Raw genomic sequence first — 25,273 nt, forward strand, 5'->3', positions numbered from 1 at the left:
CACATTGGCAGGCATGATAAAAAAAAAAAAAAAAAAACATTGGTACAGGCATGATAAAAAAAAAAAAAAAACACATTGGCACAGGCCTGATATAAAAAAAAAAAAAAAACACATTATCAGCAAAGATGCATAAAAAAATATACATATGAGGCAGGCAATAGTGTCACTTATCTTTCTAGTTGCAGGTCCTTTTACGACACTTAGTAGATGAGGTCTCCTCCAACTCCTCCCCCTTCGGTCACATGACCTCTTCTTCATTTCCTCCTAAGGTGAAAGGCTGGCCGGATGGCTGCGGAGGTGGCCGAGGAGATGGCTGTGGTGAGTGACGCTGGCACAAGGAGCAGTCCAGCCCGCAGCCCAGCCCGCAGCCCAGCCCAGCCCGCAGCCTTTGACTCGGTCTCACTCTCTGGCAGAAATAAATGCGGCCGTCTCCGCGGAGTCGGCCGCGGAGCCGGCCGCGGAGCTTATGGCAGGAGTCGGACCAGCTTGGCAGTGAAATGCCCGGTGTGCCCTATGGCCAGTCCGGGCCTGTAGGTGATGTGGATGTTGTGGAAGAAGAACTGCATTTTACCAGTGAAAGTGCCCAGATCATCATCGGGGAGATAATGTGGTGCAATCGCGATTTAGATAATCTCAAGAAAGACATCAATGATGTTCAACAAAAAATGAAGAACATAATTGATGTTTTAGGGAGAATCTAAAGCCGCTGTTGTGAATTCATTAAGAAAAAAATAATAATAATACATTCATATTTACTGTCAAAGAGGTGAGATTGTTTAGGCCTTAGGAACAGATGATCTACAATGTTGCTATCATTGAACTATTACCCTCTTGAAGAACACAAAATACATGATCACTACATTAACTATTGAAAACTTTTACAAGCATGCATTGGGACAGAAACTCGCTGAAACAATGGTATCTTCTGTCACCAAATAAAAAGCTGTTTACTTATTTTGTTGGTTAGAGTGAGAAGGCCAAACTTGCATAAGTATTTATCACATGGAAATAACCCTTAACTAGAGAACCCCATTGTACGTAAGTAAAAGACTATTTGGACAATATACAACCGTGCAAATAGCTGACGCCTCATCCAAAAACATATTGAAGGACACAGCTAACCCATTTAATCATTTATTGGAAGCTCAGAGTTCATCCCAAAACATGCTGTAAGATTCATCTACCAGTATCATCTATATTTTTCTAAGCCATTCAATTTATACATAGGTCACAACTGAGATTATAAATTTAGTATCTAATGATCTAAAGAACTTTGTCATAAAGAATTATATATGAAAGTGTGATTATAAGTAGAAGTGTTTTAGCAACAAATTAGTATTATGAAAAACATATAATCATGATTATAATTGTATAAGAATTTAACCTATGTTTAGATAAACAAATATTGATTGGATACCCAAATTATACATGGATCCATATAGATAATAATTGTATGTGATATTGTTTGTGATATATCTAACCTGTGTCCTTTCTAAACGGACTAAAGATTAACAGATATACATTGATATACATATATATCAACAATTTATGCAAGTGATTATTGAACTTTATGTTAAAGAGTATTTTACATTATGCCCTAATTCTTGAACACTCGAATATATTCGTTAGAACATATAAATAACGAATACATATTACAGAATTAGAAAAATATTCACTTAAAGAAATAAAACGCCAAACATAGGTGAGACACCTGGTGGTGGAAGGTGCTATTACCTTACAATCACGAGACTCCCGGGAAAGCTAACCATTAAGTCTGCCGGCCAATGAGGGGGGAACACATACCCTCTGGGCAGAACTTAGTATAATTTTATAATCCTTTTGTTGAAGAGGATATTTAAGAAACTAGAAAGATGGAGAGAGGAGAAGGAGGAAGCTCGGAGGAGAGCTGGGGGGAGAGAGTCAGGGGGAAGCTTAGGGACCCCCCCTGAGAAGGGACACTGGAAGACATGCATGAATACACATTTTACATTCATGAAGATCCCTGCTCCTTGGAATGTTGAAACCACGGCAGCCATCTTAAAATTCCTGGTAACTAATACTCCACACTAATAGCCATATTGGAAATGGGTAAATATATGTTTATCATCTATTTTATGTTCTCTTAAATATTGATGTTTTTGAATATCCTATTATTGAAATACTTCTCCCGAATCAATAACCGCCTTTTAGATTTTTCTCTAAATTAAATTTTTCTTACATTTCTTTTTGCATAGATGCCAATTTTATTGACAAACAAATGTCTAATTTATTTCACATTGTTAACCACTTACTTACCTGCAGTATAGTAACGGTTGGATGTGTGAAATACAGACATTCTGTTTAATTGTCAATTATCAAAAGGTTATTGATTCTACCGAGAAATGATAATGGTGATAATTGTGTCCAAGGTACTACTACGCCCAGTTTGAGGGTGTTCCCAGAAATTGTCAAAATGATCAAGTAATGTAATCTGTATTTTAATATTTCATGTAAATATTTGTTTTCTGTCAACCAATAAATGTAGCTATTTTGTATGATCACTCGTCTCCGTGAATAAGTTTCACATATATAGACCGTGTCATATAGACTGATTCTGTATTTTAAAAATATCTTCGTTAAAAATTACTTAGGAAATATTGTGCGGGAAAATTCCTTAAAAAGCACAACATATATAAATGGAGGCACTGCGTGAGATAACGTCGATATTTTGTACAGGATCAGTCATAGTTACGGTGGTGACAGAAATAATATTTTGCATGAAATGATTAATTATTAACTTTTAAAAAAAAGAATATTTTTGCCAAAAAAAAAATGTCTGGTCAAAGTGAATTTTATTTTGATGGGGATTATCAAGAGTTAGCCCTTAGTGGTAATATGAGTACTCAGACAAAATGGATACAAGAACAGGAAATGTGGGATATAATGTCAAAAAGTAACATGATAAATCATGCCGAAAAAAGTTTGTCTAATGAGAATGATCTAGAAGCACTCATTGAAGACCTTATAAACCACACCCGTCAATCAATAAAAGACGTAGGGAACGTGGAAGGTCAAAGCGTTGAACTCACAGACAGCTCATCTGAGACAAAGGAAATAGAAAGGCCTGATCACATGTATTTTGAATTAAGCACTAACCTGGTGTATCTTTATAGTGAGTTTAAACGTCAATATACCCAAATAGAGAGTGATATCTTAGAATCCCAGTCCCATTTAATAGAAGGGGAATGTGAGCTCACAAAAAAGCTAAAGGAGATTAAAGACGAGGCAGATTATTTTGATGAGTCTATAGTGACAATGGTGAAATATGAAACAGAACAGTTACAAAATGATGTAATAATGCTGGACGAATTTCACCAATTAAATAAAAAGTATAAACAATCAAAAGAGAAGGAGAGGTTCTTAATTAAAGCAGAACAGATGCACAATAATACAATAATAATGCTGTACAAATGTTATCAATTACATAAAGAAATAATAAACAATACAAGAGAGGAGAAGGAAAATTTTCTGCAGGAAAACGAGTCTCCTGAAGAAAGTTGCCGAGTAATATGCAGTGGAAATTTAAAAGAAGAAACAAATCAGCTTAGGTCAGGACAGGAATCCCTAATTAAGCAACCAGAAGAATTAAAAGAACAAGGGGAGTTTATGCCTCAGGATAATGCTCAGATGCTTAAACCTGAAAGTATAGAGTCTGACAATACTCCAAAATATGACTCTCAACCTAAAATTTGGGAGTTACATAATGAAAAAGAATTAGAAAAAGAAACTATATTCTACCCCAAGCCATCTGTAGAGCAAAGGGGGGTAAAAATTGAACCACCACATGAAGGTATGCCTAATCAGTTTTCTTTGGGATCAGAGAAAAATACAGGCACCCCTAAACAGGACGCCTCAGAAATAATAAAATTTTTAAAAGATGCTGTCCCGGTGTTTAAGGAAGAGGGATCCATGCACATTATTGACCACATTGAAATCTATGAAAATGCTTTATCAGTTTTAGGCCTAAATGATGACCAATCTAAGATTCATTTCTTACCGTGGGTATTTGAACCCAAACTCCGTTCATTCTGCGAAGATGTAATAAGTCTGTGGGGTACTGCCTGGCAAACAATTAAAAACATCTGTCATCTAGGATTTGTCCCACATAAAAATGTTAACGCAGCTAGAGTGGATATACACAATATCACACGCACCAGTGATCAAAGCCCCACCGAAGTTATGGCTGTGCTCAAGGGTGCTGTCCACTTAGCAGAAAAGGAGCCAAGTTATAATGAACTTGAGTTTGAACCCATGTTCTTCAAGGCCCCGCCTACCCACATAAAAGTGAATTTGGCGAAAGACTACAAAGGGGGGTGTTCACTGGAGTCTTTGGTAAAAGAGAGTAACAATTTGTACTCTATCCAACAAACTGGTGAAAACAATGGAAGACCTGAAAGCCCTATAATGAAATTTGTGGATGAATTTTATGTATCTCCTCAATCATTACAGTCCAAAACCAAGAAAAAGAGATACGCTGATATAGTCAGAGGAAAGATGCTACCGAGTTTCCCCAGCGGGAAACCAATGTCCCCACCCATCAGAAGGGGGGAGCAAAGACCACCCTTTAGAGGGGGAGTTAAAAGAACACCTCAGGAGTCTCATCCAAAGGATCCAGACCCAAGGTTTAGGAGAAACTATAGGGTATATCTCCAACGGGTCAGATTTAAAACTAAGGGTAGACACCCTCACCTTTACCGGTGTAATGGACTTCGGGGGCCTACACAGGTAAATAGGGAGAAATTACAGGGTAAGACACCCCAAAATCCCCAGAACAATAGGGAACAACTAAGGCCCAGACAACTATCCCAGAATCAAGACAATGTTTCTGATGTGGATATGTCTGATAAAATTGAGCCAGTAGTCCCCAGAAAGTATAGAAACCGGGTCCCACGAACAAATTCTGATCAGCCTGTAAGCAATACGGAAACCAAAATAGACAAAATTATGGATATGTTACACGGTTTCATTGCTATACGGAATGTGAATAACACTTCTTCCAGGGACAAATCCTGTGGCCAGCCCAAGGGCCACAGAGCCTTTTAAGCGCCTATGTTAAAATAAATCAGAGGAATGCACTGAATAAAGATATAGGAAGCAGAGGTTCTAACACCATGTTTTTCCCCAGGTTACAGTAATGAGGATCCTGAAATCCCTACCGAGGGATTGTGGTTGTTAGATATTAACTATTCTCCTATTTTTCAGTGGTCACTTCATTCCTCTGACATAAACAGGTCGCTCCAAACAGCCCAATTTCAAGAAGTCCCGAAGACGGTAATTCCAGAGGAAGACCGAATCCTAAAGACATAAATATCAGGAGGCCTAAATGGTTTGATATTTTGGTAAAAGATGAGGAGTCACCCGTATAAGGTAGTTTGATTGCCTCAAATGAGTTGTATTGACACCCCAAAGGGGGAAGATTTTATCTGTTTTATTCCTCCCAAGTAGAAGGTTGACTATGATGTCAAATATTTTGATACTGACAGTAAGTGTCACATGTCAAATTGAAATGTTTTTAATTGTTATTATTCCAGAACCGCTACAATTAAGCTAAAAAAAAAAAATGGTTCTGAAGAAAATAAGTCAGTCAGAATTGTCTGGTATCCACAGATATTAATAAATGGCCTCATGATAATGAGCCCTGGAGCTTGGTCTCCCATAGCCAATGTGTCATACATTGTCTTGATTTCCAGAGTGTTTAGTTAAAGGACTGATAACATAATGGGAAAGAGGAGGGCTCTGAGGAAGCCCAGGATACCAACTTGACACTGAGATCTCAAACACAGATCATGTTAAAAAAAACTTATATATCTTTTCTCATGGAATCCATTTTCCTTTACAGGACTAAGATGTCCCTGAGCCGGTCAACCGAACCGAGAGTCCAACATGTGTGAACATCCAGAGAATGAACCGTATGGGGGATCCAAGGACACCACTGATGGCCAGTCTACATGGACGGAACCCACCAGGACGGCCAGGACTAAAGGTGCCCGGAATGGTCCATTTCCTGCCAATCAACGGATGACGGTCCTGAGATGCACACATCGATCACAAACCCATTTTGTTTTTCAAAGAGTTACACTCATCTGCAAGTGTCTATACCTCTTAATTATATATATCCATAATCCGGATCCATCGTCACAACTCAACTTACAAGGCCCGAGCGAAGCCATATTTCTTCAAACTGTTGCATTGGTGAAGTCTTTCAAACGACTTCCGGCATTTGAACACTTCACAAGGGGGGCTTTGTTGTGAATTCATTAAGAAAAAAATAATAATAATACATTCATATTTACTGTCAAAGAGGTGAGATTGTTTAGGCCTTAGGAACAGATGATCTACAATGTTGCTATCATTGAACTATTACCCTCTTGAAGAACACAAAATACATGATCACTACATTAACTATTGAAAACTTTTACAAGCATGCATTGGGACAGAAACTCGCTGAAACAATGGTATCTTCTGTCACCAAATAAAAAGCTGTTTACTTATTTTGTTGGTTAGAGTGAGAAGGCCAAACTTGCATAAGTATTTATCACATGGAAATAACCCTTAACTAGAGAACCCCATTGTACGTAAGTAAAAGACTATTTGGACAATATACAACCGTGCAAATAGCTGACGCCTCATCCAAAAACATATTGAAGGACACAGCTAACCCATTTAATCATTTATTGGAAGCTCAGAGTTCATCCCAAAACATGCTGTAAGATTCATCTACCAGTATCATCTATATTTTTCTAAGCCATTCAATTTATACATAGGTCACAACTGAGATTATAAATTTAGTATCTAATGATCTAAAGAACTTTGTCATAAAGAATTATATATGAAAGTGTGATTATAAGTAGAAGTGTTTTAGCAACAAATTAGTATTATGAAAAACATATAATCATGATTATAATTGTATAAGAATTTAACCTATGTTTAGATAAACAAATATTGATTGGATACCCAAATTATACATGGATCCATATAGATAATAATTGTATGTGATATTGTTTGTGATATATCTAACCTGTGTCCTTTCTAAACGGACTAAAGATTAACAGATATACATTGATATACATATATATCAACAATTTATGCAAGTGATTATTGAACTTTATGTTAAAGAGTATTTTACATTATGCCCTAATTCTTGAACACTCGAATATATTCGTTAGAACATATAAATAACGAATACATATTACAGAATTAGAAAAATATTCACTTAAAGAAATAAAACGCCAAACATAGGTGAGACACCTGGTGGTGGAAGGTGCTATTACCTTAAAATCACGAGACTCCCGGGAAAGCTAACCATTAAGTCTGCCGGCCAATGAGGGGGGAACACATACCCTCTGGGCAGAACTTAGTATAATTTTATAATCCTTTTGTTGAAGAGGATATTTAAGAAACTAGAAAGATGGAGAGAGGAGAAGGAGGAAGCTCGGAGGAGAGCTGGGGGGAGAGAGTCAGGGGGAAGCTTAGGGACCCCCCCTGAGAAGGGACACTGGAAGACATGCATGAATACACATTTTACATTCATGAAGATCCCTGCTCCTTGGAATGTTGAAACCACGGCAGCCATCTTAAAATTCCTGGTAACTAATACTCCACACTAATAGCCATATTGGAAATGGGTAAATATATGTTTATCATCTATTTTATGTTCTCTTAAATATTGATGTTTTTGAATATCCTATTATTGAAATACTTCTCCCGAATCAATAACCGCCTTTTAGATTTTTCTCTAAATTAAATTTTTCTTACATTTCTTTTTGCATAGATGCCAATTTTATTGAAAAACAAATGTCTAATTTATTTCACATTGTTAACCACTTACTTACCTGCAGTATAGTAACAGTTGGATGTGTGAAATACAGACATTCTGTTTAATTGTCAATTATCAAAAGGTTATTGATTCTACCGAGAAATGATAATGGTGATAATTGTGTCCAAGGTACTACTACGCCCAGTTTGAGGGTGTTCCCAGAAATTGTCAAAATGATCAAGTAATGTAATCTGTATTTTAATATTTCATGTAAATATTTGTTTTCTGTCAACCAATAAATGTAGCTATTTTGTATGATCACTCGTCTCCGTGAATAAGTTTCACATATATAGACCGTGTCATATAGACTGATTCTGTATTTTAAAAATATCTTCGTTAAAAATTACTTAGGAAATATTGTGCGGGAAAATTCCTTAAAAAGCACAACACCGCGTACACACGATCAAACAATCCGGTGGAAAAGTCCGGTGGACTCAAGTCTGCCGGACAATCCGCCCGTATGTAGGCTTCGGCGGACTTTTTTTACCCAAAAGTCCGGTGGACTAAGAAAGTAGTTTTGCACACCAATCTGTCCACCGGACTCGCATTTCCGCGGATAATACAGCCGTGTGTGTGCTAGTCCGCCGTACTTTTGAAATGAACTGACTTTTTCTGCCCGGAGCAAAGTCCGCTCATTTTGAGCGCGGCTCCAGGTAACGGGGACCAGCGAAGGAGGCATCGCTGGCCCCGCCAACTGGTATGGACTTAAAGGGGAAACCCTATGCCGAAAAAACGCCCGAAGAGGGGGACAAGACCCCCGAAGTCGGAAGAAGACCCCCGGGCGGCGACGAAGAAGAAAGCCGGGCTCCTCCGCTAGTAAAAGAGCTAGTAAAAGAGCAGAAGATAGCGGAAGACCCCCCAAGACGGAAGACCCCCGGAGCAGTGCAATAAATTATTTTTAAACCCTGTGTGTTGTGTTTTTTTGACATTTTTTTTCACAGGTGAATGGGTAGGCCCCAACAACCAGGGTTGTTGGGAAGAGGCCCTTGTCCTCATCAACATGGGGACAAGGTGCTTTGGGGTGGGGGGGTCACGTGGCACCCCCCCATGTTGAGGGCATGCAGCCTGGTACGGCTCAGGAGGGGGGGGGGGGGCGCTTGCTCGTCCCCACACCCTTTCCTGGCCGGCCGGGTAGCGTGCTCGGATAAGGGTCTGATATGGACCTAGGGGGGACCCCCAAGCCATTTTTTCAGCGTAGGGATTCCCCTTTAACTCCATACCAGGTGACGGGGCTCAGCGACGCTTCCTTCACTGGTCCCGGCTACCTGGAGCCGCTCTCGAGTCCGTTCATTTGAAAAGTAAGGCGGATAGTCCGGCGGACTTAGTCCCCCGGACCTAGTCTGCCGCAAAAGTACCGTGTGTGGGCAGGTAACTCGTTTGGAAAGTCCAGCGGACAGTCCGGCGCTTTGTCTGCCAGACTAAGTCCGCCGGATAGTCTGATACGTGTGTACGCGGCATGAAACACACAAAACTAGCTAGCATCCATTTTATTTTTTAAAACCACTTTTATATTTGGAAAGATGGACATTTGGAAGCTGCACACAGTGTGTCAACATGTGCTATCTCCATCCATGGGGGATCAATGTACATGTTTTGTGGGTGCAAACCCTTCCTTGCTACTAAAGTGGCTGAGATGAAGGGGTTGCATCCCCAAAACACATACATTTATCCCCCATGATGGGAGATAGCATATGTTGACATTAGACATAGGATCTGTGACAGTACAGTTCCCTGTCCTAATAATTGTTGCCCAGGGTTCTCAAATAGGCAGCTTGAGGGGCTCCAGGGGTATTTAATGTGGAGGAATCTGTTTTATCAGTTTCCTCCAAAGTTTGTAAAATCCACTTGGGGACCTGGAGCCCATAGATTCCATAGCATTATGGGTGGGATGGAATATCCAATCCTGGGACCGGGTTTTTGGAACAGCCAGGAGTCTGGCTGGTTGATTGAGCAGGTGGGTCCTGGGCTTATAGCAAAGATAGGATTAGGGTTTTGGGCTCCACCCAGAGACCCAAGTCTGAGGATCAGAGCAGTGAGGGGCTGCTTTCTAGATAGACACTGTGTGTGTTAAAGCTGTGTGCATCTGAGACAAATGAGAGCCAGAAGTGGAAGGCCTGAGCAGCAAGGAAGATGAAAAGAGGTACAGTAGTTGTGCGGGAACCCTGTTATATGGCCAAGCCTAGGTGGCAGTGCTGCTGAAGAGAGCCAGGTGGCTTGGCATTTTTCATGTATTTTTTTTTTTTGGCAGAAGAACCCCTGTCTGGGCAACCAAGTGCATGTATGAAATTTATGTTGTTCCTTTTTTAATAAAAGTGGGCTACCATGCTCTTAAACAAATGTTCCTGTTCACTGTGAACTTGCTGAAAAGGCATCTACCACTGAGTTAAACATCCCCCAATTTTACAAGTGGTGTTTGAATGCGGGCACAAGACGGTGGAATCTGGGTCCTTGCTCCACAGTAAGTTCAAGTCAGGAACTATTGCCTGTGTGTGGAAGTGCAGCCAGGCAAAAGGCATTGCTTGTTGCAGGTGGTGTACCTGTCAATTTTTTTTTTTTTCCTGCTATGAACTGTGTTTGTGTGCATGAGACAGAACAATCTCTGTGTGCACTGTGCAGGTGAGGAAAGCTTTCATGAAGAGAAAAGCAACTTGCTATAGGCTGGGTTCACACCGCTGCAGGTGGGAGATCCGGATGTGATTTGCACCGCACTGCAGTGCAAATCACATCCGATCTCTGTAGCGATGCGAGTTCAGCCATACAGATAGTATGGCTGAATTTGCATTGCACCTGCCGCAAACTCGCACGGGACCCTTTTTTTGGTCCGCAGCAGAATCGGATCGCATGGGTGTTCACACCATACGATCCGATTCCTGTCCGAGTGTGCAGATCGCACTGCGAAATGCGGACGGATCTGGGGGTGTCATTAAGATTTCATTGACACTCCCAGCAGTTCGCATAGGGCAGTGTGAACTGCCGGCGGTAGGCATGCCATGCGGGAAAACGCCACGGATTCGCGGCGTTCCCGCATCGCTACGGTGTGAACCTAGCCTTAAAGAGACACTTTCATTTTCCTGGACTGTATAAAGTTGTTCTGGCGTCGCTAAGTATGGGGCGGTCAAAGCTCCTAAAAGAAGCAAGGTTTGCTGAAATGAGAGACAGAGCTCTGTGGTTGGAGGGGTTGTTACCACCCGAACGAGCCCCATACATACCTGATCAGAGTTTATCAAGGAGAAAAAGGGCTGGGGTTGTCCCTAGCAACACTGGTGCAATGAGTGCACAGGTGACTGCTGTTATGGAGAGTCCACCAGCATTTGAATCTGCAGTGGATTGGTGCAAGCGGCACCTGGCAGGAATTAACCAAGCTACAGAGGAAAGCAAGCCAACCCTCAGTGCAAGGGGAAAGCCGCTGGATGTCCATAACTGGAAGAGGGCTGTTGTTCCACCTGGCAAATCTGCTGCAGTTAAAACAGCTATTGTGAAATATGTGAATGTGTCACAGCATGAGATGGGATCCAGCAGAGAGAAGCCCATGCTATATGCAAGGAGAGAGGCTGATCAAAGGCTGAGGATGAGAGTGGTTGCCCATAGCAATGCAGAGGAAGCCAGTCAGGCTGTTTCTGTACCATGGGCTATGTCTAATAAGGATCGTGGAAAGTGGCTTAAGGAGGAGCCTATATATCATGTTCGAGAGAGCCAGCAAAGTTCTGGTGGGAGAGTGCGGTCTCCCATAGCAACTGGAGTGAAATTTATGCCTGAAAAGAGCTGCAGTAGAGATTTGGTTCAGCGTCCCCACAGAGGCTTGTGCATTCTGATCAGCTGGGAATCACCAGGAGAGAATCGCTTTGGAAAAAAATCGTCCAGTACCATGCCTGGAATGTGGCCAGCTGAGGCATGGTGTGTTTTCTTGCCCTAGGTTATGGAATACGGCTGGAGATAATGTTGCTGAGAAGTTTTTTTTTTGTCTGTAGGCCCAGATTCCTGTGAAAATGTTTGCAGTCACCCCTAGCAACAAGGAGTTTCCTGTTGTGCCTGCAGGGGGTGCTAAACAGTGGGAGATGCCTGCTGTAGTTTCATCCCATGGCCACCAGGGGAAGTTGGCCAGTAAAAGTGCAGCAGAGGACTGGTACATAAGACAACATACTCAAATGAAGATGGTGACCCCCAACTACTGCGGTGGGTAAGACTGTCTTTAACCACTTGCTTACTGGGCACTTAAACCCCCCTCAGTCCCAGACCAATTTTCAGCTTTCAGCGCTGATGCACTTTGAATGACAATTGCGCGGTCATACAACACTGTACCCAAATGAAATTTTTATAATTTTTTTTCCCACAAATAGAGCTTTCTTTTGGTGGTATTTAGTTACAGCTCGGAGTTTTATTTTTTGCTAAACAAACAAAAAAAGATGCAAAAAAAAAAAAAAATCATGTTTTAATAGTTTGTTATAAAATTTTGCAAACGGGTCATTTTTCTCCTTCATTGAAGTGCGCTGATTAGGCGGCACTGATGGGCTGCATTGGTGGGCACTGATGGGCTGCATTGGTGGGCACTGATGGGCTGCATTGGTGGGCACTGATGGGCTGCATTGGTGGGCACTGATGGGCTGCATTGGTGGGCACTGATGGGCTGCATTGGTGGGCACTGATAGGCACAGATAAGGCGGCACTGATGGGCACAGATAAGATGGCACGGATGGGTGGCACGGATAAGTGACACGGATGGGTGGCACGGATGGGCACTGATAGGTACCACAGATGGATGGGACTGATGGGCACTGATAGGGGGCACTGATAGGGGGCACTGATGGGCGGCACTGATGGGCGGCACTGCTGGGCACTGATGGGCGGCACTGCTGGGCAGCACCTTTGAGGCACTGTGGGGTGGCACTGTGGGGTGGCACTGTGGGTGGCACTGTGGGCACTATGGGCACTGACGGGGGGGCACTTTTGCTTTTTATTTTACTTCAGGATGGCACTGCGGGAGGCAGGTGGGCACTGGCAGGTGGCAGGTGGTCCCTTGTATTGATGGCCGTGATCGGGACTGATGTCCCGATCACGGCCGCCGGTGATCGGCTTTTTTTTTTTCTCCTCGCGCTGTCAGCGCGAGGAGGAATAATAGCCGATTACCGGCTCCGTTCTATCACATGATCAGCTGTCATTGGCTGACAGCTGATCACGTGATAAGGGGTCGGGATCGACCCCTTGCACGGATCGGTGATCAGGCGAGTCTCATGGACTCGCCGATCACAGGCGCGCAGGCCGCTCGTAACCGGGACGACGTCAATAGACGTAGTCCCGGAAATGTAGGTCCGCGCTAATGCCGTCATTTGGCAATAGCACGGTACCGAAGTGGTTAATGAAATGATGGTTGGAACTGCTGATTTCATGTATAAAAGGACTGGTTACGAGACTGTCCAAGATGATGTGAGAGTGACCCCAGTTAGTGGGGCCACTGAATGTGCGCTTGAGAATGACTTTTCCCTATACAGTGGGAATGCAAGGGTTAAAGTCCAAATAGAACCTGTGTTGATGACTAAAAGTGTTGTCTAGTGACTATCGGGCTCGAGTTGGCCGTGGGTTAGGACAGCCTGCAAAAGCTAAAAATGCTATAAGTATTACCGTTAATGAAAAGTTTGCTGCTGTTGGGAAAACTTTTGCTCTAAAAGAACCTGGGGTTAGCAAAAATGGGCCGTTGCCTGTAGCAACTGGTGGTAAGACAGCACAGTTGTCCACAGGAATCTCCAGGGAACTTCATGTATTGGAGTCAGAGGTTGCCCTGGACAACTGCGATGTCACTCTGGTGGGACAGAATGGAACTGTACCGTGTAATGGTAATGTGTTAGTGCAAGCTGCTAGTACTAAAAATGTGCAGGTAAATGGTGGATTAACACAACCTGTGAAAAATGCAAAGGTGTGTGAGGTTTATGAAACGCAAGCCGAGAAAGGTGGTGAATATGGTGTATTGCAACCTGTGCTACCACAGTCTGACATGATTTACAATGACTGGTGTAATGAGTCTGCAACTAAGCCAGTCTGTTCTTATGTGTCTCCTTGGGCAGATGGATCGGTGCCGAGGAGTACCGCAGAAGGGAGCGCACATACAATAGATTGGGATAGTTGGAGTAAAAATCTTATCTCCCTGATGAGGCTTTTATGCACAAAAATAAGGTGGACACGGTTTCTGCTGTACCAGCAGGGGAGGCTGCAGAACAGCTTGTACCTGAGGGCGCGGTGGCTGCTGCGGGGGTTAACCCTTGTGAGCAGGATGAACCAAATAAGGGCACAGCAGAGACATTGTCCGTGACCCACAAAACTGAGGTTTACATGGAGTGTAAACGTGACGTCACTGGTAATGTTCTGGAGCAGTTCACTGATGCTGGGCCTGAGAAGTTGGGTATGGGTCCAGCACCTGGCAGCGCTCTGGTGGAGCACCAGGCTGTGTTTACCTCCAGCTAGGAGGAGGTTCCGTTAACCGTTGCAATTTTTCAAGTCTCAGCAAGTGAGTCTCTCTGCATCCCCAGGGTCATGAAAATCCCCAGGAAGGACTTAGAGCTGGAGTCAAGGGCCTGGTTATTAACCAAAGCATTAAAAGAGATGCTTGAACTTTGGGATGTACAGCCAATCTATACTAGTGTGTCTCCTCCACAGTTTGATGGTCTGGTACTGCGGAGTACCTCTAGGTGGAGCACTGTATGGCACGCTGTACAGAGCAAAGCAAAACAGGACAGGAATGGTTTATTCCTAAATTTGTTACTTTTGTTAAAAGTTGCCACTACGTATGCTGCTGGATTACGTCCAGAAGAAAAATTTGAGACAGACTTTGGAGAATAAGCCTAAAATGTCTGTGGTTTCACCTCCTAACAGCCAGATGGGAAGCATTTCTGTTGCTATGGTTCAGGGTGGTGCTGGTCAATTGTCGAAGGGTACGTAATACTGCACCAGTGGAAAAACGACATGAGATGGAAGGGCCAAGTGTGAACCTGAAAGCAGCAGAGATCCTGACCAGGGCTCAAACAAAGGTGGTTGAAGAAACTGGGGTCCCCAGTCCAATGGTTGGTTTAGGTGACAAACCTAATAAGGGCCCCGAGACAGGGGAATGGACAAGGAGCGTGATAAAAATTGTATGTGGATCAGACGAGAGCTTGCCTGTTCAGGTGGATAAAAATATAGATGGCATCAGAACAGGTCAAGTGGTAGGACAGCTACCAGGGGAGGCAATGTCCTGTGAGGTTCTTGTGGGTGATGATGGCCCTCCAGTATGTGTGTCCTCTGCGGACTCTGCCCTAGCAAATGTTGAAAAAAAAAAAAGGCATTGGTGACATGTGTAACATTGAGAGGTCTAATGTTGGTTTGAATATGTCTGTCACTGATGAACCAAGTCATGTGTTAATGGTACATGATAATGTGGTATTCAGAGGTACAGGTAAACCTGGTAAACAATTAGTGACTGCTGAGTCAGGTACCAGAAATAAGAGGCAGGTTCGCGTTATAAACACTATAGAAATAGGCCCCCTACAGCCTCAGAACAGTAATGCTGAGAGTTTTGGGGAAACCAGGAAACTTGAAGCATGGAGGCAGAAGGGTTGGTAGAAAGACCAGGGGTACCCTGTTTAAATTTAAGGAGAAGAAGTCCTTATGGAAATGCACCCGGAAGAAGAGTCGGGAAGATCTCAAAACCCATTACAGAGTGACAGGGGGGCAAAGAGAGAGGCACCAATGGAAGTGGTGGGTTGAGGTTGGACAGGGTTTGACTTCTGTAAGGTGTAATTGGCGCATAGGTGCCAAAAGGAAACAATGTGTTTCGCCCTCTGGTTCGAAACAAGGGGGAGGGATATTTGACAGTACAGTTCCCTGTCCTAGTAATTGTCGCCCAGGGTTCTCAAATAGGCAGGTTGAGGGGCTCCAGGGGTATTTAATGTGGAGGAATTTGTTTTATCAGTTTCTTCTAAAGTTTGTAAAACCCACTTGGGGACTTGGAGCCCGGAGATTCCATAGCGTTATGGGTGGGATGGAATCTCCAATCCTGGGACCAGGTTTATGGAACAGCCAGGAGTATGGCTGGTGGATTGAGCAGGTGAGTCCTGGGCTTATAGCAGAGTTAGGATTAGGGTTCTAGGCTCCACCCAGAGAGACAGGAGTCCAGAGAGTGCAGATGTGCCCTAGTGAAAGCCAGAGACCCAAGTCTGAGAATCAGAGCAGTGGGGGGCTGCTTGCTAGATAGACACTGTGTGTGTTAAAGCTGTGCGCATCTGAGACAAATGAGAGCCTGAAGTGGAAGGCCTGGGCACAAGGAAGCTGAAAAGGGGCCAAGAGGGCTGAGTTGTAAAGCCTAGGTGGCAGTGCTGCTGAAGAGAGCCAGGTGGCTTGGCATTTTTCGTGTTTTTTTTTTTTTTTTTTTTTTTTTTTTTTTTGGCAGAAGAACCCCTGTGTGGGCAACCAAGTGCTTGTATGAACTTTATGTTGTTCCTTTTTAATAAAAGTGGGCTACATGCCCTTAAATGAAAGTTCCTGTTCACTGTGAACTTGCTGAAAAGGCATCTACCACTGAGTTAAACATCCCCCAATGTTACACTACCTTCAAGACAATTGCTGGTGTTCTTCTGATCCTATTAATACCACAGGCAGGCAGCCTTAGTATTTACAGTTAGTGTACTGTGTTCTCTGTACAGTGTGCACCTAAAAGCTCCCTGAAGCCAATTGCTGGTGTTCTCATTAGACATGTGCGATTTGTTTCGTACCTAAATACGAATTGCCATGAGTCCGAATTCTGTATGCAATACGAACTTTTGTTTCCGAATTTCGGATCAGTTGTCTTCGCATTGACGATGGACTCTGCTGTGCTCATTATGAGGGGCTCCCACCATCCCTGTGCTATGTTGACTTCCTCCTGGGGCTGCTTATTATGAGGGGCTCCCACCATCCCTGTGCTGTGCTGACTTCCTCCTGGGGCTGCTTATTATGAGGGGCTCCCACCATCCCTGTGCTATGCTGACTTCCTCCTGGGGCTGCTTATTATGAGGGGCTCCCACCATCCCTGTGCTATGCTGACTTCCTCCTGGGGCTGCTTAGAGGGACTGTACCTCTGCTGTGCATATTATGACTGTACCTCCTGGGACTGTACCTCTGCTGTGCATATTATGACTGTACCTCCTGGGACTGTACCTCTGCTGTGCATATTATGAGGGGCTCCCACCATCCCTGTGCTGTGCTGACTTCCTCCTGGGGCTGTACCTCTGCTCTAAGCAGCCCCAGGAGGAAGTCAGCACAGCACAGGGATGGTGGGAGCCCCTCATAATATGCACAGCAGAGGTACAGTCCCAGGAGGAAGTCGGCATAGCACAGGGATGGTGGGAGCCCCTCATAATAAGCAGCCCCAGGAGGAAGTCAGCATAGCACAGGGATGGTGGGAGCCCCTCATAATAAGCAGCCCCAGGAGGAGCAGGTGAAAACTGGACCAGCGGTGCATGGCAGACAATCCGCTTCTCTTTCTCATCTAATGAAAAGTTTTTTATTTCGGATAGGAAATTCTTCAACGGAATTTCATATTTTGGATAAAAACCAAACTTCCATCAGCATCGATGGTCATTATATTGCGGCATATTTTTGCCTTTAAATTCATTGTAACGAACGTTCATACAAGTTAACGAACCTAACGACAATTCGTATTTTGTACGAAGCGAAGCGGAATTTTGGACACTAAATACTACGTACAAATTAATTTTAATACGAACCGTAACGGAACAGAACGAAGCGAATTTATTGACTGTGCCCATGTCTAGTTCTCATACTAATAATACTACAGGCAGCCAGTTGATTATGCTAGCAGTATAATCAGTATATAGAGATAGATCCTAGCTTTGCCAGCGACATCTCACTGCAGGCCATTAGTATATCTGGAAGACCAACGAGGAGAGGCAGACAGTCACAAGCCAAAAAGTGGGCAAGCAGACTCAGTGTGTCTAGAGGCAACAGTGCTGGTCATGGACATGGTGCATCCTCATCAGTACGTGGCTGTGGGATCCGCTTGTCCTTCTTCTTCTTTTTTTTTTTTTTTTTTTTTTTTTTTTTTTTTTCGGCAGCTGGCTGTGTTGAGCCGCAACATGCCGAAGACTTGGTAGAGTGGATGACCAAGCCGTCCTCATCCTCCTCATCCTCTATCACCCAGGCTCAGGGTACTTTGTCTGGGAAAGCAGCTGCCAACGCGGCCTCTTCCCTTGGATCAATGGCATCAGTCACTCCTCCCCTAGCCCCACCATGTCCTCCTGAGGAGTCCCCCGAACTGTTTGACCACAGTCTTGGGTACATGCTCCAGGAGGATGCCCAGCGTTTTGAAGGCTCCGATGATGGTACCCAGCTAGAGGAAGGCGCCCAGAGAAGAGGTGCCCAAAAGACAGCAATCTGGCAGTCATGTTCGCCCAGCTTCAGCATACTGCCAGGTTTGCTTCAGTGATGAGGAGGGAGGGGATGATAATGTCACTGACTCCACATAGGTGCCTGATAGGAGAGAGGAGGAGGAGGCACATCTTCAATGAGGCAGGATGCCCTCCCGGGGCCAGCTTAAGGGCAGCACACCGTCTGCATCACACCGCAGAGCTCCGCATGTGCAGGACGCTGCAGTCTCTGCGCATTATTCCAAAAGTTCTTCGGTGTGGGCTTTTTTGAGACAAGTGCATCAGATCGCACCGCTGCTATTTGCAACATATGTCTCAAGCGTATCTCGCGTGGCCAAAACATCACCCGCTTGGGCACCACATGCTTGACCAGACATATGTCGACTTGCCATGCAGTTCATTGGCAAGCGTGCCTAAAAGACCCAGACGAGAGAACAAAGCAGACCTCTCCTTGCTCCTCATCAGCTGGGATCTCCAACCCCATTATATCTTCAGTCCTCTTTGAAAACTGCACTGAGAGGAATGAAGATGTAGAATTAGGTGTGTCACAGCCAAGTACTTTCAGGCAATCTGCTATCGGTACACCGACCTCAGATTATACTGGGCAAATTTCCCTGCCCCAGCTGCTGCACCGCCAAAAGACATTCACTCCCAGCCATCCACATGCCCGTCAGTTGAATGCTATCTTGACTAAATTGGTAGCACTTCAACTGCTGCCTTTGCAGTTGGTAGAATCTGCCCCCTTCCGTGAGTTTGTGGAATGTGCGGTTCCTCAGTGGCAGGTTCCCAAACTGCACTTTTTCTCACAGAAGGCGATTCCGGCTCTCTACCGGCATGTGGAAGGCAATATCTTGGCCTCGCTGGACAGGGAGGTCAGTGGTAAGGTGCATATTACCGCTAACTCATGGTCCAGCAGGCATGGACAGGTACATTACCTATCTTTCATGGCACATTGGGTGACTCTGCTGGCAGCTGGGAAGGATACAGGACAAGGTGCAGTAGTGTTGGAGGTTGTTCCGCCACCACGCCTCCAAAATGCTACTACTGGTGATTCTGACACACCTCTCTCCTCCACCTCCTCCTCTTCTTCTTCCTCCATGGCCTCTTCCTGTGCTTTGTCCTCGGAACCAGCGGTGCTCCATAGGCGTTCAAAGGGCCACGCAAGTACGCAGGCAAAAAGGTGCCATGCGGTGCTTGAGCTGGTGTGATTGGGGAACAGGAACAGGAGCCCCACTGGGGCAGAGATTCTGTCAGCTCTGCAGGGGCAAGCTCAGAGGTTGACGCTACGCCAGCTTAAGCCAGGAATGTTGACACTGTCCCTGTTGTTCACCTGTTGGAGCACACACTGTGTGGAATAATGGACAGGGCACTTGAGCCAGGGAGGAAGAGGAGGACTTCCTTACCTCTCAAGGCCCCCTTTATCCACACAGTGTTCCTGCTGGCCCGCCAATCGTATAGGAAGAGGATGTGATGGAGGAGGAGGATTGTGTCAGCATGGAGGTGGAGCCTAGCACTCAGCAGCAGTCTTCAAGGGATAATTTACAGTAATTCCAAGAAACCCATGGACTTGTACGTGGCTGGGAGGAGGTGGCTGCCTCCTTAGTGACCCAGAGGACTCCGGAACAAATGCCTCAGTAAACCTACACTGCATGGCCTCCCTGATCCTGCAAAGCCTGCAGAAGGATACCCGTATTCCTGGTATATAGGAGAGGGGTCATTACTGGCTGGCAACCCTCCTTGATCCATGTTACAAGGGTAAGGTTGCAGACCTTATCTTGCCATCGCAGAGGGAGCAGAGGATGAAACATCGTCCGGAGGCCTTGCAGAAAGGTTTTTGCAATGCGTTTCCAGAGACTGGGAGGTTACAAATTCCTGGTACTGGGCAACGTGTTGCTGAAGCTCCGGTCAGTCACAGAAGGAGTGGTGGAGAAGGTGGCTGCCTGACCGATGTGTTCAGACAATTTTTAAGTCTGCAGCCCCAAGGAATGATCGGTTCCAGCAACCATCACCAACGTCTGATTTACATGATGTAGGAATACCTAGGGGCAAGACCAAACTTGGACACCTTTCCGACCGAAAATTCTCTGGGTTACTGGGTCTTTGAGGATGGATCACTGGCCAGAGCTTGCACAGTATGCAATTTAGCTACTGGCCTGTCCTGCATCCAGCGTTCTTTCACATTCAGTGCTGCTGGTCTGGAGGCTTTGTAACCGATCACAAGGTGTGCCTGTCCCCCGACTCGGTCGATTGACTGACCTTCATAAAAATGAATCAATCTTGGATCACTATTAGCTACCAAGCACCTGATGCTGATGTACCCGAATAATTTGTTTTGAAATGTTAGATCCCTTCAAGACTGCCTATGCTGATGCTGAGTGACTATCCTGTTATGCTGATTGACTATCCTCTTCCTCCTCAATGATCATGCTGATAGCTTGTAAGAACATTTTTGGTTCCGGGCGCCACCACCAGTGGCTAAGGCCCAATTTTTCAGGCCCTGTTTAACAGGGGTGTGTAATTACCATTTTTTGATGCAATACTTTGCAGCAGGGCTCACTCCTGAGCTCCAACTAGAGTATCTGTGAGGGGTTGCAGTGTTGTGGCACCAGCACTAGTGCCTAACTCCCAATTTTTCAGCCCCTGTTTAACAGGGTGTGTAGTTACAATTTTTGATTAAATACTTTGCAGCAGGTCTCATTCCTGCGCTCCAACTAGAGTATCTGTGAGGGGTTTCAGTGTTGTGGGATGAGCACCAGTGCCTAAGGCTCAATTTTTCTGTCCCTTTTTAACAGGGGCGTGTAATTGCAATTTATCTGTGAGGGGTTACAGTGTTGTGGCACCAATGCCTAAGGCCCAATTTTTCTGCCCCGGTTCAACAGGGACATGTAATTACAATTCTTGATCTAATATTTCGCAGCAGGACCCATTCCTGCACCCACTAAGAGTAATTGTGAGGACTTACAGTGTTGTGGCACCAGCACCACCACCACCAAAGGACCAATTTTTCTACTACTCTTCAACAATGGCAAGTAATTACAATTCTTGATATAATAGTTTACAGCAGGGCATTCCAGCACCCACCAAGAGTAACTGTGAGGGCTTACAGTTTTGTGGCAACACCATGCCACCTTTCAAACATCCAACTTACAAATGTCTCCTACTTGCAAACAGAAGGAGACAACAGGAAGTCAGATGAACTCTACCCCTGGGAAGGGAAATTCTCTCCTGTAAGAATTAATATGGGAAAAAACATGTCTCCTCTCCACTGATGCTTTATCACCAATCCTTCTTTCACTAAAATCCATACATTTTCAAAAAACATTTGCCATTGGGACAGAAAGTGAGGTGAAATCTTCTGAAGAGGTGCACAGACAGCAAAACAAATGTTACAGGGGTGATAACCCTTCCCTATGTTTTCCAAAAAGCTTAAAAATTTATTTTTTGGCTGGAGCTACACTTAAAAAATGTACCAGTTCAAAATTACAATCAGATTCTACTTAACAACAAACCTACAGTCCCTGTCTTGTTTGCATCGCCTGTATACTGCTTTCAGAGTATATAGGGCCTGGGGGCCCCATGCCTTTAATTTTTTATTTTATTTGGGTGCAGGGTTCCCCTTAATATCCATACAAGACCCAAAGGGGTTGGTAATGGGCTGGGGGGGGGGGGGGGGGTACCCATGCCATTTTAATCAATGATTTTCATCCATATTGCCGGGACCAGACATTACATTAACCACTTGCAGACCGGACCATTTTGCTGGTCAAAGACCAGACCACTTTTTGTGATTCGGCACTGTCGCTTTAACTGACAATTGCGCGGTCGTGCGATGTGGCTCCCAAACCAAATTGACGTCTTTTTTTTTTTTCCCCACAAATAGAGCTTTCTTTTGGTGGTATTTGATCACCCCTGCGGTTTTTATTTTTTGCGCTATAAACAAAAATAGAGCGACAATTTTGAAAAAAACGCATTATTTTTTACTTTTTGTTATAATAAATATCCCCCAAAAATATATAAAAAAAAAAAAAAAAAATTTTTTCCTTCAGTTTAGGCCGATACGTATTCTTCTACATATTTTTGGTAAAAAAATCGCAATAAGCGATTGATTGGTTTGCGCAAAAGTTATAGCGTTTACAAAATAGGGATAGTTTTTATAGCTTTTTTTTTTTTTTTTTTTTTTTTTTTTTGTGACTGCAACATTGTGGGGGACCCATCGGACATCTTTGACACATTTTTGGGACCATTGTCATTTATACAGTAATCACTACTATATAAATGCAGTGATTCCTGTGTAAATGACACTGGCAGTGAAGGGGTTAACCAGTGGGTGGCATTGTAGGGGTTAAGTGTTCCTAGGGGTGTGTTACTAACTGTGGGGGGGTTGGGCTTTCTTTTAGTGAACACTGATCTCTGCTCCAATAACATGGAGCAGAGATCAGCGTCACTAGTTGCTAGGCAGAATGGAGAAATGCTGTTTACAAGGCATTTCCTCCATTCGGCCACTCCGTGAGACGATCGCGGGGATGCCCGCGGCGATTGAGTCCGCGGGTCCCGCGACCGGACTCACGGGGGTCCCGACCAGCGCGGGAGTGCGCCGCCGCCGGCGCGCTCCCGATGCCAGGGCGGCATTGAATATTAGACGTACCTGTACGCCAATATGCCTGCCCGTGCCATTCTGTGGACGTACATCGTTGTGCGCTGGTTGGGAAGTGGTTAAAGCCTGCAAGCAGTTTTAAATGACTTTTTTCCTTTAGAAATGTAATTTTGTGCAGTGACTGTTCTAAAAACTGGGAAACATGTGCCACTTCACAGGCATACTATAGAAAACCCTCAGGTATGATATTTAAAGGAATATTAAAATCACTGCTTCCGAAAAAACTTCATTTTTTTTAAAACTTTTTCTTGCATTGATACATGTCCCCTGGGGCAGGGCCCGAGTCCCAAACCCTTTTTAGGACAATAACTTGCATATTAGCCTTTTAAAATTAGCACTTTTGATGCCGAACGTTCGATTCCCATAGACTTTAACGGGGTTCTAAAGTTCACGCAAACTTTCGGTCCGTTCACAGATTCTGATACGAACCGAACCGGGGGGTGTTCGGCTCATCCCTAACCACTGGTAGAATTTTGGAGGAGTGGTGGCAGAACAACTGCCAACATTACTACACCCTGTCCTGCATCCTTCCCAGCTGCCAGCAGAGTCACCCAGTGCGTGGTGAAAGATGGGTAATGTCCCTGTCCATGCCTGCTGGACCGTGAGTCAGCGGTAATATGCGAGGCATGGACATTGCCTTCCACATGCCGGTAGAGAGCTGGAATCGCCTTCCGTGAAAAAAAAGTGGCGTTTGGGAACCTGCCACTGAGGTACCGCACATTCCACAAACTCACGAAAGGAGGCAGAGTCTACGTACTGAAAAGGCAGCAGTTGAAGTGCTAGCAATTTAGTCAAGCCAGCATTCAACCTCTGGGACCGAACTTCTTTCGCTGGTGGAGCAACTGGAGTAGGGAAATCTGCCGGCTGGAATTGGACGTTGGGTTACCGATAGCAGATTGGCCGCAAGTACTTGGCAGTGGCACATCTAATTCTACACCTTCATTCCTCTCAGAGCAGGTTTCTGAGAGGACTGAAGGTATAGTGGGATTGGAGATCCCAGCTGATGAGGAGGAGCAAGGAGAGATTACGCTTGTGCAATTAGTTTCGTAACTAATCGAAATTCGGCCGAATTTTGCATCTTTCGGACATTTGGATGCATCTGAATGTCCGAATAAAAAAATAACAAATTACAATGAATATGAAAGAAATATAACGAATGAATTCGAATGAATTTGACATGATTCGACATTATTTCAACTGCATTCGAAATGATTTCAACATGATTCAACATTATTTCAACCGCATTCGAAAATATTTTGTGACCCGACTTTAGGGCCATGTATCTCGGGGTCACTTGGTGCTAGACACTTCAAATTTGGATATATTGTAGAGCTAGTATTATTGTGTTTGCATACCAAATTTGGGGTTTCTAGCTATAAGTGACCCCGAGATATGTGGCCCCAAAATTGGATCGCAAAATGTCATTCTCTGCTCTATTAACTAATAACATTTTGCGATGGTGCTATCTGCTGCACATGTCTCAAAAAAGGCCCACACCAAAGAACTTTTGAAACAACGCGTGGAGTCACCAGCGCCTGCACTTGCTGAGCTCTGCGGTGTGATGCAGTCAGTTGGCTTCCCTTAAGCTGGCCCCCGGGGGGCATCCTGCCTCGTCAGAGATGTGCCTCCTTCTCCTCCTCCTTTCTCTTATCAGGCACCCACATAGAGTCAGTGAGCTCATCATTAGTGATGGACGAACTTCCGACGGGACGTTTCGCGAACGCGAAATGCGAACGGACCCAAACGTTCGCGAAACCGAACGTTCGCCGCGGGCCCCATTGACTTCAATGGGAGGCGAACTTTGCAAACCTTCATGTCGAATTTGCGGCCACGTGGTAATTATTAGGGGGTAAAACGTAGTCCCACCATCTGGACAATGACATAATACATGTATGAGGTGAATTTGGGATCGATAACTACAAGCATTTTTATTTTATTTGGGAAATTGTTCTAACAATTCAGGACTATGGAGCTAATGAAGGCAATGGAGGAGAGGGAAGGTCAGGGACCAGGGTAGGCAAAGAAGAGGGTGCAGGAGATGATCACCAGCAGCGTGACATACCGGAATGACACATGCACCGTGATAGAGGCATCTGACAGCAGCACCGTAATACAGAGCACTGACAGCAGCACCGTGACATACAGCGCTGACAGCAGCACCGTGACATACAGCGCTGACAGCAGCACCGTGACATACAGCGCTGACAGCAGCACCGTGACATACAGCGCTGACAGCAGCACCGTGACATACAGCGCTGACAGCAGCACCGTGACATACAGCGCTGACAGCAGCACCGTGACATACAGCGCTGACAGCAGCACCGTGACATACAGCGCTGACAGCAGCACCGTGACATACAGCGCTGACAGCAGCAC

The sequence above is a fragment of the Lithobates pipiens genome, unplaced genomic scaffold, assembly GCF_037356315.1.
Source record: "Lithobates pipiens isolate NorthernLeopardFrog02 unplaced genomic scaffold, aLitPip1_a1.2 Scaffold_18, whole genome shotgun sequence".
Lineage (NCBI taxonomy): Eukaryota > Metazoa > Chordata > Amphibia > Anura > Ranidae > Lithobates > Lithobates pipiens.